This window comes from Podarcis tiliguerta, assembly GCF_965153285.1.
Source record: "Podarcis tiliguerta genome assembly, chromosome: 3".
Lineage (NCBI taxonomy): Eukaryota > Metazoa > Chordata > Lepidosauria > Squamata > Lacertidae > Podarcis > Podarcis tiliguerta.
In genome coordinates this window covers 43,246,145-43,263,590 of record NC_139536.1, presented here as the reverse complement: position 1 = coordinate 43,263,590, position 17,446 = coordinate 43,246,145, and the positions used below count along the sequence as shown (strand labels likewise).

At 43.4% G+C, this 17,446-nt stretch overlaps 1 protein-coding gene across 2 annotated transcripts in view; it reads right to left on the bottom strand.

The window, feature by feature from the left end:
- GREM2 (gremlin 2, DAN family BMP antagonist) overlaps positions 1-17,446 on the bottom strand; it is a 116,768-nt gene that overhangs the window by 23,853 nt on the left and 75,469 nt on the right. Inside the window, exon 1 of one of the 2 annotated variants that reach the window (XM_083432273.1) lies at positions 10,112-10,432. The exons of the other annotated variant lie outside the window; for it this stretch is intronic. The gene's annotated coding sequence lies outside the window, so the exon portion shown is untranslated. Of the gene's footprint in view, positions 1-10,111; positions 10,433-17,446 lie in introns of those variants that run through there. 2 annotated transcript variants of the gene reach the window in all.

The following is a 17,446-nucleotide window of genomic DNA, read 5'->3' as shown; positions in this document are numbered from 1 at the left end:
TTTCCTACTGAGCTGAGTTTGACTTTCAAATTTCCTTTAACCCTATCATAGTAAACATACTGCAGAATTCTGGCAAACACTCCCCTTGGAAAAATAGATTTTGCTTGTTAAAATAAAATAAAATGGTGGCTGTGTCCAGGACTGACTTTGTCTTGTTTTGGAAAGGCACAACACAACATTTCCCAATGAAACTTCAAAGCCTAAAATGCTATATTATTATAAACCAAAGAAACAAGCTTGTTTTTATAAAGGGTGGATTTTGATTACTTTTGATAAAATCTCTGGCTGCAGTTGTCAAACCTCAGATGAACTGGCTTCAGTGGTGTTACTCTAAAGTAAGTGCTTAGCCGCTGGTGCCAGGTTCAGAGCCCAGTCTGGATGGGGATAGGCTGGTGGCACATTGTGCTAAAATTATGAAACTTTTGTTAACCCTGTCTCTGTGCTGTGTTCCCTGAATGATTTTTTCTTCTAACAGTAAATGTTTTCTATAGAGCAAGGGAGGAGGAGAAAGTGAGGCATGAGAGAGAGGGAGAGAGCGTGCAAGCTAACTGGTGAGAACAAGGGTTGACTTTCTGTGCAATAAGGAAAACGAACTTGGTTGGTTTACGGAAAGTGGAAGAGTTGAATGTTATTATGAAGCAATAATTTTGCACAAGTTTTTGAAGGTGATAAATGGAGAACTGGGATTTTTATCCTTTTCTCTTTTTTCTTCTCTATTTTCTTTTAATTTTTATCTTTAAAAATGCTTGGTATTTGATGTTTATTTCTGTACACTGTTTTATCTATGTTCCTTCCAGCTTTAATAAAATTTCAAAAAGGAACCTGGGACATTCTACACACAAAGCCTGAATTTCAGACTGTACCAAGCTATTTTGCTACAAAGTAGCTTCACTGAAATTAATTAGTCCTGGTCATTCATTTTAATGATTCTGCTCTGAGCACAGCTAAATTAAATGCAACCCAGTTTTCCAGTGGTGCAGTGCTAGTAACTCTTCAGGCATTCGCCATTCTTTAATCAGATGTTTCCATTTCCCTTAATTACCAAATAGAAACTTTTTCCACCTGTCCCACCTGCCATTGTGCAAATACCTTAGATCCGGACTATGAAATATGATGGCACACAAACTGTCTTGTTCACATCGCAACTCCACTCCCCATGGAATTCTCATTAGTGGAGAAGAGAGGAGGAGAATGCCATTAGTTTCTGCTCAAGGTCAGTCTTTGGGTTTTATGAATACATCATTCAGTCCCATCTTTGCATTTTCCCTCAGAAGTCCTACTATGTTCAACAGGGCCTACTCTCTTGTAGGTGTGCAGCTTTAAACTCCATGGATCTTATTATGAGAGAAACATGACTAGGCTCTTGGAAGGTGCATGTATTGTATGCATCATGACCAGAGCCTGGAAAGTTCATTTTTAAAAGGAACAAGTTCTAGCTCAAGTTCAACACGTCAAAAAAGGAATGAATTCCAGTTCATGCTGATCCCTTTACAAAATGATCTAGTTCAGTTCACAGTTCAAGTTAATCCATATTGTCCTTGGAAAAAATAAAAAATAAAATTCAGACTTCAGTGTTGAAGTATAAATTATACTTAAGAAGACTAAGAAAACATTGAAACGCACACAGTGGAATGTGCATTGTTCCGCCCCCCCCCAAAAAAATTTATGGACATTATTATTATTATTATTTATACTGCCCTTCATCCACAGTTCTCTGGGTGGTTCACAGCAGAAAAAACTTTACGCTAAAAGCTCCAAAGTGTCTAAAGAGTAAAACACACACACACATCATTCTCTTATAATAGGAGAATGAACTTGAAGGTGCAATAGAAATTATTCAAAGCTCTACTTGAAAACAAACTCAATTCACATTCAGTTCATCTCGCAGTTATGGGAACTAATCTCAGACCTAGTTCAGGTATTTTTGAACTAATTCAGTGAACTTTGTTAAACTGAACTAGTTCTTTCCAAGCACTGATTTTGACAGATAACAAATCTTCTTATTTGTAGGTGTGATAACATATGTATCAGCTATGGGTGACAGCCAATATTAGTCATATTCTGAAAAGATTGATTTGAATGGGTCTGTTCTGAATACAGCTAACACTGACTACCATCATGATTTTTTATTAAGCATTTCAGAATTGCAAAGTGTGGGGGGGGGGGGAGGTCAACCTTGAAGCAGAACTGAATGACATACACATTGCATGAAAATTAGTATAAAAAGAGAGCTGTGCATTAGATCAGCCTTCCCCAAGCTGATAGCTAGGGCAGATGCGAGCAGCTGTGCAAAACATCTGGAGAGCACCAGCTGGGAGAAAGTCTGCATTAGACAATGGGCTGCGATATTGTAAAGAGCTCACATCCTTCCAGAATGTGGTACGAGGCCGAGGGGGAAGTTACGCGTCTTGATTTCTGTTGGCATGTGATACGAATGATCAATAAAGCAGTCGTTTTGTGCCGCACTATAAAGTACATCTCCTTGCCGCACAGTGCTTCCATGAGAACGAGCCACCATGAAGCGTTCTGCCATTGAGAAATAGTAATTCCATATTTTTCCAGGGCTTAGTGATCTCTAGCCTAGCTGCCAACAGGCAGTACGTGATCACATATAGAATAGTACAGTACAGTACGTTGTTTGCTAAACTGTTTTGGTACTTCAGCTGTCTCTTATTGAGACAGAGAGAGAGAGAGACTCGCACTGGGTCATGGGGGGGCCTTAAGGAAGCGGAGCTAGATCATGCCCACTGTAGGAAGAGATGCTGCTGGCCGCTAACATTACTAGGTTCAAACCCTGGGAAGTCTGCCGCACCTTTTAGAGTCTCATAGAAGGAACAATTTCATCACCATTCATTGTTTCTCCCATCACAGAGCTAGGGTAAGGGGTGAAGCTGCACATGGTACATTTTCTTTTCTGCGAAACTCTTAAATATAGATCAGCTCTGTTAAGGTTCGGGAAGGCAACCCAATTAACTGTACAGTGTTACCTCAGGTTAAGTACTTTAATTCGTTCCGGAGGTCCATTCTTAACCTGAAACTGTTCTTAACCTGAAGCACCACTTTAGCTAATGGAGCCTCCTGCTGCCGCTGCGCTGCCGGAGCACAATTTCTGTTCTCATCCTGAAGCAAAGTTCTTAACCTGAGGTACTATTTATGGGTTAGCGGAGTCTATAACCTGAAGCGTATGTAACCTGAAGCGTATGTAGCCCAAGGTACCACTGTACTGTCTTCCAGCTAGCAGTTTGCTAAAGACGTGGTTAAGGGCTCTGAGTGACTAGTTTTCATAGAATCATCGAGCTGGCAGAGACCATAAAGGTCATTTAGTCCAACCCCTGCAATTCGGGAATCTTTCTCCCAACATAGGACTCAAACCTCAAATTAAGAGTCTCATGCTCTACCAACTGAGCTGTTCAGCACATACAACAATATTGCCTGCCACCCAACATATGCTTACCTGCTTACAGTAGAGATAATTTCCATTTCATTCAAGGGGATTTACTTCTAGAGTAAAGCACCTGTAAAGCGAGATGAGCGCCGCAACCCCAGAGTTGTCTGCGACTGGACTTAACTGTCAGGGGTCCTTTACCTTTACCTTTTTAGATACATATGCATAGGATTGGACTGCAAGATTACATATGGATTAGAGCTTTCCAAGACAAAGGGAGCAAAAATATAGAGGTATTGTTGCTGTGGTGTGTACATGTTCTCTTTTCTCTTTCTGTCTTTTCTTTTTCTGATGCCCACAATGGTTTCTGTGATCATGCAGGTTTTCCAGAATATATGATTTAAAACGAGAACTTTGAACAAAAGGAATCACCAGAACCACAGCAATCAGTGTGTGAGTGTTTTGGTTTGACTGTTCCTGTTGCCACCCTTATGCTCAGAGCAAGTTGTGGAAAACAGTTGGGTGTGTTTATTAAAGTTTTAAACACTAATGAAAACTAGTTAAAGATTTCCCTAAGAGGAAAGGCAAAGCACATGGAACTTTTTAGTTTAGATTTTTTAAAAAAAATTATGCACAGTGCAGAGAAAATGGATAGATAGAAGCTTTTCTCAATAATACTAAAGCTGAGGGAGACACAGTGAAATAAAAGGTAATGAATAAAGGGCAAAGTGAGATTGTTGCAGAATATGCATTACCATTCGGAACCACTAGTTATCACATTTGGACACATTAAAGTTCTGGTCTTACTAGAGGAGAGAGAAATGTTGCCACTTTACCTGTTGCTTTTATGGCAATTAGTTGTAATGGTGGGTCAGTATCAATATTTAGGGAATATTTAGAGTATGGGAAGTGGTCCAAATGACAAAATTGACAAATGTCGTTTGGGCAAGGGAACAAAGACAACTTAATACCTGCTTTATTTTAAAATAGCATCTCTTCTTTATGTACTAAGCAGCAAAACACAAGATAATGTTGAATCCTATACCTTTTGGGAAACTTTGTAATAATATCCAGTAAAGATATGAATTAACAGCTTCCAGTTTAAAATTAAAATAAAAGACAGAAAACAGAAAGTACTTCATACTGTTCCCGGCAACAGGATGCAGAAGTAGCTAGTAGCATAGATGGCTTTGAAAGAGAATTAGGCAAATAGATAGGCTGATGACAGGTCTATCGATGGTGATTAGGCATAATAGCTAAATGAAACCTCCATATTAATAAGCAGCATACCTCCAAATACCAGTTTCAGTGTGGCATCAGGCATATGGCTTTCAGTAGTGAGGGCTTGTGGAGGTATTTGGTTTGTCACTCTGCAAGAGAGAGCTCTTTGGTCTGGTCCAGAAGGGCTCTTAGGTTCTTAGAGGCATATAGAATCATAGAATCATAGAGTTGGAGGAGACCACAAGGGCCATCAAGTCCAACCCCCTGCCAAGCAGGAAACACCATCAGATCACTCCTGACATATGGTTGTCAAGCCTCTGCTTAAAGACCTCTAAAGAAGGAGACTCCACCACACTCCTTGGCAGCAAATTCCACTGTCGAACAGCTCTTACTGTCAGGAAGTCAGGAATATCCTCGAGTGCACACACACACAGGTTCTCTATCTCCCTCTCTCTTTCACTCACCACTCCCTGCCCCACACCACCAAGGCCACCCCTATCAGCCAGTGTTAGAAATTCCCCAGGTGCTGGACGCGTTTTGCAACTGGTGTGGGTCCAGTTGTGACCATGTAGAGATCTCTGGATGGGACTGGCATCTCCATCTGGCTGCTTTCTTCGGTAGGCAAGGAGAAGAACTTATTTATTGCATTTATATCTGACCTTTTTCTCCAATGAGTACGTGGTTACCTCCCCCCCCCCCCAGTAATCCCCACGACAACGACTGAGTGGGGATTTGAACCCTGATCTCCCAGGTCCTAGTCTGACACGCTAACCACTACACCACATTGGCTTCCTAGAGTACTTCTGCTATGGGGCAGCTATATAAATGAAGTACTGTAGGTAAATAAATATGGGGAAAGCAAAATGTCACTTAGAGAAAGATCTGAAATATTTTCCTTGAAGCTTGAATTTCTTTTATTCTGGATTGTTTTATTTGATGTTTTAATGTGTGGTAAACCGCTTTGAGATTTTTTATTTAAAATATAAAGTAGTAGCTGGTCATTGACCATAATAAATTATGATAATGATAGTATAAAAATGAAATGAATAATAATAATAAATCTCACAACTAAAAAAAAAAGGCACCCAGACATCCCATTGCGGTGACTGTAACCTAGGTTTAAGGTGCCATTGGCAGTTAGCTTTTATACCCGAGTTTCAAACAGCAATGGATTATTTTCCAGAATGAGACAGAGGTCCCTCCTATTCTGATTTTACAAAAGGGAAACTGAGGCCGAGAGTAATTTGTGTAAGGTCACAACCACTGAGCCCATGGCCATGCTGGGATGAGAGATCTGCTCTCCCAGTTCCAGGCTTAACCCCGCTATCCGACGGGTTATGGATCAGCAGATTCCAGCGACTGCCGTTGCTAATGTAAACACCGGCGGCTCCCAACTCCAGTTTGGGAGTCTGTGTTGATGCAAATGGCAGGCAAAGTGCATGGCAGCATCCCGAATGATTGAACTCCCCAGAAGAAGGCAGACAGATTCACAGGATTTGTCTTGAGTTTCCTGCAGATCTGCTAACCAAAGCAAAGAGGAGTCACTGAGAATCTCCCTAGAGTGTTTAAGTATTTTTATTGCTGCTGTGTGTTTTTTCGTAAGCCACAAGACAGGAGAGGGGGGAAACCAGGGGCTCGTTCTCCCTGAGAAGCCTCACATCTTCAGCTGCTGTCAACCACTATTCATCAGATGCGCAGCTGACATTCCCAGGATATTGTTCTCTGCAGCCTTCTCCGTTTGATACATTTTTTGAGGGGGGTGGGGAGATGAACTAGACAGCACACATCTGTCCTATCACAACTCCAGAATGACAAAAGCCCACAATAAAAGAATGAAACATATGGCAGAACCGCATAGCACACACAGCTCTGGGCTGCAACACCTGGCTCACTCGTGGCTTGGCTTGCTCCCTGCTCAAATGTGCAATGACATGAGACGCACCATTTGAGGACAGCAGCACATGTCTGCGATTGACGTCTGATGGACTGTGTCAAGTGCTGGCCGCCTCTCTGCCTGTTCGCTCATTCAGTGCCATTTCCCAGTGGCACTGCTTGCGACACATTGAGGAAAGGAGACTATCAAATGATGCCTGCCCTGGGGGAAAGTGGAGAGACACAAAAGCTCTTCTCCCTCTGCCGTCACACTACAACTTGTGGACCTCCAAGGAACGTTGGAAGTTTCGGAGAAGATGGAAGAAGGTGCTTCCATATATACAGAACTCGCTTCTGCAGGAGGCAAGTGATTGCCAACAACTTGGACGGTGTGGAAAGTCGATGAGAAAATTCATGGAGAATAAGGCTATGCCAGAGTTGGAGGCAGTGATTTTTCTGAATATCAGTTGCTAAAAACGGCAGTAGGGGGAAATGCTCTTGGGCTCAGCCTTCCCCGAGCTTGCAGGTTTCCCACAAGCATCTTACAGGCCATTGTGGGAACATTAGGATGCTGGACTAATGGGCTTATTGGCCTGATCCTGCAGGCTTTTCTTGCATTCTTAGATGAAACAGCTAGACAGATAACCCAGCCCAGCAACAAGCAAGCATTGGCAGCTTCAGCTCAGGAGGATAAAAGCAAGGGGGTGGCCTGGACCCCAGCACCCACCACCTGACGTGATCACTTCCCTTTGCCTAATGGTAGGGCCAGCTCTGAATTGACGCAGACATGTTTTTTTTTGGGGGGGGGGAGCCATTCTGTACCCACTGGGAAAAGATGAGTTATGGATTTGACAAGGAGGGACTATAGAGGGAAGCAGGACTGATTTGTGTAGACTTTGTGTCACACATGGTATTTTCTACATGATGTTGCTCCTAATCTTCACTGTGTAGATATGTGGAAATTAAGGTCAGACATCAGTTTACAATAATATGATAACTGGGCTGTCTTTGTAAGTCATACTTCCCCTGCCATAGTGACTAATTTAGTGTTAATGTGTGGTATAAGAAGGCTGTAGGTAAATAAATTGCAATTTACACACACACCCTTTTTTTTAGTGCAGTGTATTTGTAAAAACCAGTTAAGTGCCATGCAGATTATTAATAGATAAATATCCTATCTCAGCAGCTAAAACCAAATCCATCTTTTCCAAGCAGAGTCAAAGCTTTTCTCATCGCTTCTGCATGCTTACAGAACGGCTGAGGTTGCTCCTCTGAACCCATTCATTCCAGATTTGTAGGGAACCTGACACGGGAACAGGGATCATGCAACATTTTATTATCTTATTTCGCACTATTCAACTATGTGACCTAAACAAATTTGTTCATCAGATTCCATAACCCTAAGTAACATTTTCCAACTTTGACAGTGTCTCCTCCCCTGCAGCAATAGACTAAGAGTCTTGTGGCACCTTAAAAACTAGCATATTTATTATGGCATAAAATAAGCTTATGCTGTAATAAACATAGGAAGCTGCCTTACACAGAGTCAGACCATTTGTCCATCCGGTTCAATGTTGTCTACTCTGACTGGCAGCAGCTCTCTAGGGTTTCAGACATGAGCCTTTCACATGATTATGAGCACAGAATGTAATGTCAGAAATGTATTGGTTTTATTTGTTTAAAATTGGTGACAAGCTCTGGCATCTAATTGATATTGCCACTCTCTGAGCCAGGTGTGACTTCTTGTTCTATCGAGACACCATTAAGTTCCATTAAATTCTTTGTCCCCAGTTTGCCCCATTGATTTCAGCAGGCATTGGATATAACTACCTTTATCTGGATTGGGGCCGATTGCTTGTAAACAAATTTATTGTCCATTGAAATCATTAACATTTTATTCCAACTATCTGGGTCTATGATCAGGGTTGGCATGTTACATGCCATAATCACTTACTTATTCACAGTAATTCTCACTGAATCTAAGAGGGCAACACCAAGTGTATATGTGCAGGATTGCAACCTCACAGGAAAGTACTTCTCGTGCATGAGCGTCCTTAGGATCAGAAGCATTTAAGGTTTCGAGTGCACAAGCTATAACTGGTCTTGGGATAGGTCTGGACATTTTCTGATCAATTTTCAACGAGGGGTGATAATCTTTTTATTCTGCCTTCAGCTTTGTAATGAATGGGCAGCAAAAGAGCAAAGACAGACAAATATATACACAGACGTTAAAAGAAAATAAGCCTTGCTTGATTTTTCAGTCCGCATACCAGAACAATGATTTAGGCAATATTTATTTCCTAACCTTATTCTACAGTAAAGAAAATTAATCCAGCAAGGCAGCACAGTGCCTGCATTGTATTTGTGTTGGTGGGAAGTCAAGAACCTGAACTGATGTTAGATTTCATAGTGAATTAGCATGCAGTAGCACTGATGTGGTCTGATATGCTAAGTGCTAATTAAGGCACAGCAAGTGGATCTTGCACCTGTTGCTATTTTATTCAGAAGGCATTGTTTGGATTCCTGCAGATTTACATCAAAAACCATTTTCTATAGTGATTGGGGCTGGCTGGGACTCAGGTTCACCTTACAGCATTCAAGAGGCTTTTAAAGTGAGTGCTTTTCAACGCTGCAGTCCTTTCGCCCCTCTTTAAGAACTTTGCCCTCTCGAAAATAAAGAAAAGTCTAGCCTGTTATAAGCTATTAATTTTGTCCTCGAAAATCCCCCAAAGAAAGTTATATAACCACTTGCACAACCCTTCACTAAAAATAAAAGCGCCTCTGCAATTTCGAAAAGATAGGCGGCACCAAGGTTTATTAAAGTATTACACGAATGCAAAAAATTCTTGATTCGGTTTTTAAAGTGGGAGGGGGGAACCTGGGATAGAGAAGCACTTCTATTATGGTGATGCACCTCTGCAAAATATCTAAAATTATACTGTATATATTCAAAGTACATGGTTAAAAATGGTGCCATGTGTACTTGGAGCTATTTTAGGGTGAGGTTCTAGAATCAACTCAAAGTACAGAAGGATGCAAAGCGGAGTCAGACCTTCATCCAGCCACTTCTATCTCACCCCCACCCTGGTGTTGCCTTCACCCTCGCCCAGGAGTCAAATTTGCTTTTCCCAGGCAGGGAAAGAAGCGCCCTACACATTCCTCAAGACAAACCCCAGGTGTAAAACCGCGGTCCCTTAGAGCTACAGGACTCGGCACGAACTAGGCTGCTGAGAGCAGGAGGACCCATGAAAACTGACTTGGGTTTTCGTCTAAAACCAGGATGCTGGGAGACTGGATCTTCCCAAAGACTGAGGTTCACGTCGTAGGTGATGCCTTAGAAGAGGGCTGTTGCATTTTCAGAACACGTTTTATCACAAATAAAGGAGGATTGGTTCCATGTGCAGATCGCCCACCCAGGTAAAAAATAGCTGGAGAGGAATTTCCCCATTAAAAAAAAGAAGAAGTGGAAAATTCCAAAGGTTAAAATAATAAACTCACACTCACATTCTTACATATAACCTCGATTATCCAAGGCACCCTACGCCCTATTTCAATGCATCTGAAGGTATTGGGCACATACATGCACAAGTCAATAAATATGAATGCAAATGAGCCCCAGCTAGGATGGAGTACCTGTCTCTTGCTGGAACAGCTTTCGCCTGCTCTCTCTGTCCCGGGTTTTAGAGGTATATATTCCAGGGCAGTGGCTTTAGCAAGTGGGCTCTGCCAAGGTCGCTGCTCCGATGCCCATAGGGATGTCTGCTGCGGGAGAGCTTCGCGCGCTTCGCTTCGCCAGGAGCTGGAGCTGCCTTGCCTGGAGAGACCCACTGGAGGAGAGAGGCTTTGCACTGACTCCTCTCAGTCACCGCATGGGGATATTATCAAAGTCTAAGCTTGCTATTGGCTCCGATCACCAAACAAATCACACTCGCCTCCCGCTTCAAACCGCCCACCCCCTGCCGCCGCTGCCTTAGACTCAAGGCTCTCTCCCTCCCTCCCCGGGTGTTTCAAACGCAGCAGCCGGGAGGGGTGGGGGTGGGCAGCAGCTTATTTCCGCGCATTTGCAACCTTGCGTGCAGCAGGTCCAAGAGGAACGTTCACAAACGGACTTTCTAAACCCGGGGCAAGGGATGATTTCAAAGAATCGCTTAATCGCTTTCCTTCGAAGAAAGGGGTGGGGGTGGGGAGAAGTTAGATTCCCCAACTGGTCTGCGGGGTTCAGGAGAGGAAGACAAGGGTCAAAAGAATCGGGATATTTAATGTCGAAAACTAGAAACCGAATTTGCTGGGCATCTTCTTCATGAGCCTAATTTGTGCAGTTGGCCTTATTTCAGCCCAACTGGGGTCATGGGCGTATTATTTATCAAGTAGGTAGGTAGGTAGGTAGGTAGGTAAATAAATAAATAAATAAATAAATAAATAAATATACTTAAACAACTGACAAATAAATATACTTAAACAACTGACCAATCCAGTCACGGTTCTGCTCCCCCCCCCCAAAAAAAAAGGTCCTGCTCCCACAACATAAATCCTGGCTACACCCATAACTGGGTCAGAATGTGATGTCTTGTTCTTTGAGTGGTCTCCACACCCTCTCCCAGGTTCAGGCCCCAGCATCTCCCAGCTGGGAGAGACCTGGCCTGCAATCCTGGGGACCCTCAGCCAGGATGGAACAAGGGTCTGGACTTTGGATAAGTCTTTTCCATCCCCCAACCCAACAGAGCAGTCCACTAGGCATCTTTGGGTCTCAACGGGCTGTACCCCACCCCAAAGATTTGGTGTGTTTCTACAAGCCTGCTGATACCTCCCTGTGTTTGTGTGGTGCTGTTTGGGCTGCATAAGGATACCCACTCCTGAACATTGGAAATAAAAAAGAATCATACAATTTTGCATCCACAAGATAGAGTGGAACCTCGGGTTACGTACCGTCCTCCTTACAAACGCTTCGGGTAACAAGCCCCGCTAACCCAGAAGCATATGCTCCTGGTTCCGAACTTTGCCCTGGGATGTGAGTGGAAGTTGCGTGCTGGCGGCATGGTGGCAGCAGGAGGCCCCATTAGCGAAAGTGCACCTCAGGTTAAGAACGGTTTCAGGTTAAGAACAGACCTCCAGAACGAATTAAGTTTATAACTGGAGGTACCACTGTACACCCTGAAAGAATAAGGCTAGTCTACTCTGAAGGGTCAAAGGCAGGCCATGTGGCATAGAAAGTTGTCCTTCAAAAGAGGGAAATAACGCAGGGTTGCGGGGAGCTGAAGAACAACGACCAGCATCTGCCTCCTAAGGTAGTTGACTCCTTTTGCCTAATGGTAGGGCCATCCCTGCGTCTCACTCATATTTCAGTGAAGTAGGTCTTCCTACTTGAATAAATATTCCTCAGCAACAGAGTTGCCTTGCCACCAAGTTTCCTTGAATGAGCTGCTAAGAAAAATTTGAAGGTTTCCACTCGGCAAAACATTGGAGGCATTTCAAGGGAAGTAATACAGTAAAAGCAGTGTCATTTTTCAAGGATAACCACAGAGCGACCGACACAAGTAGGATTGAAGGGTCAGATGGATTGATTGATACTCTTAATCTCCGGGTCATGGTTTTAAGCCCCAAGTTGGGCGAAAGATTCCTGCATTGCAGGGGGTTGGACTAGATGACCCTCACGGTCCCATTCCAACTCTACAGTTCTATGACATCCTGCCTTTCACCCAGTGGAAGCTCCAGGAGGGTTACTCAGATGTTGTCTGAATGCAAATCCCAAATGCTTATGGGGGAAGCAGGGCCATGGCTAGTACCCATTCACACACCCCGCATAGGTAAGTGCACTTCCTGCCACATTTGGCATGCAGCATTATTGAGAATGTGTCTTATGTGCTTGGCAGCTCCTTACATTTGGGAAGGCTGGTTGGCTCAGGATCCTGATGGTGAGGAAGGGCTCTCTGTGTGTGTACATCTGCACATGCACTGGGCCCTTTCTCATTAATAGTGTCTGCATGGCTGTCTGTGGAGGGTTAGCAGAGCATAGCACAGATCCCCTGCCCTCTCAGTGAGCATGTGAGGGCTTAAAAAAATCTGAACAGCCCTCGAGTTATCAGTGAGATGGGCTTTGTGTGCTCAGATCCACTCAATCCCCGTATCTGAGTGTTGAAAGGTGGCATGATAGAGACATTGTTAATCATTGTGTGCACAGACATCTCTGGAAAACAGGGTTCCTGGTTTTATGCTGCACTTTAAAAAATGAGCAAAATCTGTTTTTCCAGAGACAATAGTGGGGGAAAGAAACGAGTGTGGTTACACTGTGGAAAATGTGATGATTCTCACATACCTCCTTCAAGTCTCTTAAAAACCATCATTGGTTTCCGACCGAGGATAATAATAATTTAATAATAATTATTTATTATTTATACCCCGCCCATCTGGCTGGGTTTGCCCAGTCATTCTGGGCAGCTCCCAACAGAATATTAAAAACACGCTGAAACATCAAACATTAAAAACTTACCTAAACAGGGCTGCCTTCAGATGTCTTCTAAAAGTCAGACATCTGTTTATTTCCTTGACATCTGATGGGAGGACATTCCACAGGGTGGGTGCCACTACCAAGAAGGCCCTCTGCTTTTCCTATATACACAAGAGCATGAAACATGGGAGAAGAATTGGTGGAAGGTTTTTTTATAGTAAAAGGAAAGCTGACTCAGTCTAGTATTTCACTCTTGGATTAAGCAGTCTAAGCACTCAGTCTGCAACCATGTAAAACTGAAACGCTTTGGATTACAATTATTTGACTACTTTTGAACTATGCTAGCTAGAATAATTCCATCGTATGCAACTTGATTTATTCCCCATCCCTGCCTCCTCCTCACACGGTGGTGACTGATCTACAGTCAATGGTTTCCTCATTCTGCCTGGCTTCCTTTTTCTCCCCCACCTTTGCTTTGCTTTCCCTGCCTGTCCATTTTAATAGCTTTCAAAATGTCTGTTTAATTTATGTCTGCTTTACTGCCTATTTAATCTTTTCCTTTATAATTATAATGACCTTCCACAGGTTATTGTAATCCTATTAGGAACATGGGTATTTTAAAGTCACTTGACTTTGCAAATAATTTTATTTGCTCCATCTGGCTTATTTGGGGGGCAGAGTGGAGAACCGGGCTTAGGGAGTTTTCCTCCTTCTTAGTAAATAAAGTATTTGTGGTTAATCTTTCATTTGGACTCATTATGAAGATGTTGAATGAGGTTTATGAGGGTGCAAAACAATGAGGAAAAAGGGTTAAAAATACTCATATCATATATTATTAGAAGTAATAATATATGAAGCAATTCAGTCTAACCTGAAGTGCCAAACATTTACTTTCAATGACTGGATGCCTTGATGTTTACTGTTAAGCAGCCACAGAGAGGGACCCTCTTGATCAGATCACTGGTGTTTATGTTAATGTTCTATTTTGCCAATCTAAAATAGGCCTATACAGTGGTACCTCGGGTTAAGAACTTAATTCGTTCTGGAGGTCCATTCTTAACCTGAAACTGTTCTTAACCTGAGGTACCACTTTAGCTAATGGGGCTCCCACTGCTGGTGCGCGATTTCTGTTCTCATCCTGAAGCAAAGTTCTTAACCCGAGGTACTATTTCTGGGTTAGCGGAGTCTGTAACCTGAAGCATCTGTAACCTGAGGTACCACTGTATGTGTGTGGATGAGCTAGGACGGCCATTCTTATTGAATATTCTCAGGTGATTTTACAGTGTGTCCACAGTTGGGTAACTTGTGATTTTATGTGGGGAAGTGTGGACTGCCACTTGGTTAAGGGGGATATTGTATGAGTGGCGACCAAACTAAAGTGGACACAAGTAGCTTCAAATCCAAACTGAATTTCCCAAGCCCTGGGTCCATGCAAAATATTAAATCCAAGAAGGTGCATAAAGTGCTGAACTGTGGTTGACTTAAAGACGGGTTGTACACCATCTAAATAGTTAAAAGAGGAGAACCCTTTGCAAGAAGCAAATTCTTATTATCAGCGGTGGAGGAAGCCGCTTGGGAGCCTGGGGTGGGGCGTGCTGCCCATAGGGGTGGGGCAAGGGTGGGGCCTTCAGAGTCTGCCTGCCTTCCTCTCCAATCAGCTGCCCTACAGCTGGGGGGGGGAGGCAGTGAGCGGGCGGTTTGGGCAGCACAGAGCCTGCGTGCACACAAGCCACAGCGTCTCTCCCAGGAGAGACACGTGGCTTTGGCATGCTGCAGGCCCCGTGGTGAGTGCCACCTGGCCTTTTGTCACCCCCTCAGTGGTGACACCTGGGTGGCCTGCATCCCCCACACCCCCTTCCTCCGCCCCTGCTTAGTATTCCCTTTAGGCTCAGCTATCTCAATCTGTTTTACTTACCAAGAGAGAAAGCAAATGGCGAGATCTTTTTGACCATTCAACTCAATGGGTCTTCTGAGCATACATGTATCATTCCAGTTCCATTTCTGCAGTCTTTCGGGGTTGTATTCAGCGCCTTCTGTACATGAGCAGAATTGACTTCCACTTGTACAAGGGGATTCACCTTCCCCTGCTCCCCCATTGCAGTGTCCCACATGCAAAATCTGCTCTAGAGGGCTTGGAGACCCTTTAGAGCAGGTTGGGAGACACACAGGCGTCTGCAAGGGAAAAGAGAGGAACGTAGAGCCCTGCCACATGAGCAGAAGTCTGTCTGCTCAGCATTGGATTGAAATAGCTCTCTGGTGTTGCAGAACACTGGACTTACATGAGCTTCATAGCCACAAATCTTAGCACTATCCAGTTATATTATGGGGATGACCTATGGGAAGCAGAAAGTGAAAATAGCAAGGCTGCTTTTACTGGTCAGGTTAAAATGTACTGGAACTGATATCATAGTAATACAATGGACTGATTGAGTCTTCTTTCCCATAGGTCAACCCCGTAGATCAATGGTAGGCATTGGAAAAAGTATGTAAATATTCAGATCTATTTGAAATGGCATGGGGCATTAAAGATGGCAAAAGGTTAGCTAGCATGAGGGCTCTTATTTTAGCTTTGAATCAATCAATATTCATTTGATTCACTTTTGGATTCATTTACTACAGCTCACTGGGATTTAGGTGGAAGCAGTTGCCATTTTCTCATTATTTCCATTTATCCCACCTTTCATCGATTAATGACTATGGGGTGAGTTGAACAAATAAACTGTAGAATCAACAGTGCTTACGTTAAAAACCATGAAATTGCTCTCAGTGCCAGCATTTCAAACTGAACCTTATGCTAGCCATTGTAGTTCTCAGCACTGGGCAAAGGGATCTGTCCTTCTCCATTGTGCTCTATTTGTGGCAATGGTCTTGCCAACAGACCCTTCACTCAAGAAAGTCATAGAATCATAGAATTGTAGAGTTGGAAAGGACACTGAGGGTCATCTAGTCTAACCCCCCAGAAATGCAGGAATTTCAACTAAAGCATCCATGGCAGATGCCCATCCAACATCTATTTTTTAACTTCCAAGGAAGGAGAGTCCCCCGCCTTCCAAGGGAGCCTGTTCCACTGTTGAACAGCTCTCAGAAAGTTCTTCCTGATGTTTAGTTGGAATCTCCTTTCTTGTAACTTGAATCCATTGGTTTGGGTCCTACCATCTGGAGCAGGAGAAAACAAGCTTGTACCATCTTCCGTGTGACACTCCTTGAGATATTGGAAGATGGCTATCATATTTCCTCTCAGTCTCTTTTCCAGGCTAAACATACCCAACGCCCTCAACCATTCCACATGAGGCTTGGTTTCCGGACCCTTGATCATCTTGGTGCCCTCGTCTGCACACATTCCAGCTTGTCAACATCCTTCTTAAATTGTGGTGCTCAGAATTGGACACAATATTCAAAGTGTGGTCTGATGAAGGCAGAATAAAGGTAAAGGGACCCCTGACCGTTAAGTCCAGTTGCGGACGACTCTGGGGTTGTGGCGCTCATCTCGCTTTACTGGCCGAGGGAGCCGGCATTTGTCTGCAGCATGACTAAGCTGCTTCTGGCAAACCAGAGCAGCGCACGGAAACACCGTTTACCTTCCTGCTGGACTGGTACCTATTTATCTACTTTCACTTTGACATGCTTTCAAACTGCTAGGTTGGCAGGAGCTGGACACTATACTTCTGCTGATGCAGCCTAGAATAGCATTAGCTTTTACATCTGCATCACACTGTTGACTCATATTAAACTTGTGGTCTACTAAGACCCATAGGTCCTTTTCACATGTACTACTCATAAACCCTGAAATGAACGTGGACCCACTGTAGGACTGAGCTTCCATGTTCACTTCCACTCCACAAACATCTGAGAAATGAAGTGTGAAGTTGTGCATGCTTTCATCTTTCAACCTTACCCCAAATCCATGCCAGGATCAAAAACATGATTGAGTGGTTTCTTTTTCATTCCGAGAGCAAATATGTGTATATGTGCTTTCTGGACGTACAATTGTACAATTGTACAATTGTGTTGCTTAAGCATAGTGAGCAATTTGCTCATGAGTTTTCTTTTTCAAGCTTTCTTAAGAAGACATTTTTAGAAATAGCAATCAAGCAAAACTGATTTCCACATGGCAGCTGGGAAAGAGAGCCATGCTCACAAAGTCCAGGAATCATCTAGATATAAACCTAGAGCACCCAAGCCATTACACCAGGGGCAAGCAACATGGTACTTGCCGTATGCTGCTTCAGTTGCAACTCCCATCAAACCATCCAAAATGGCAAATGATTAAGGGATTGTGGGAGTTTGAGTCCAACAACACCTGCAGGGCACCATGTTAGCTACACTTGCACTATACATATCAACAAATTTGGGACCGTTGGTTCATCTCCTTTGGTATTGTCTACACTGACTGGCAGCCGATCTCCAGGGTTTCAGATGGATGTTCCCAGTCCTGCCTGGGGATTCACCTGGGACTTTTTATATGCAAAGCAGATGCTCTGCAATTGAATCACAGCCCTTCCCCAGTTTGCAGAAAGGTGTTC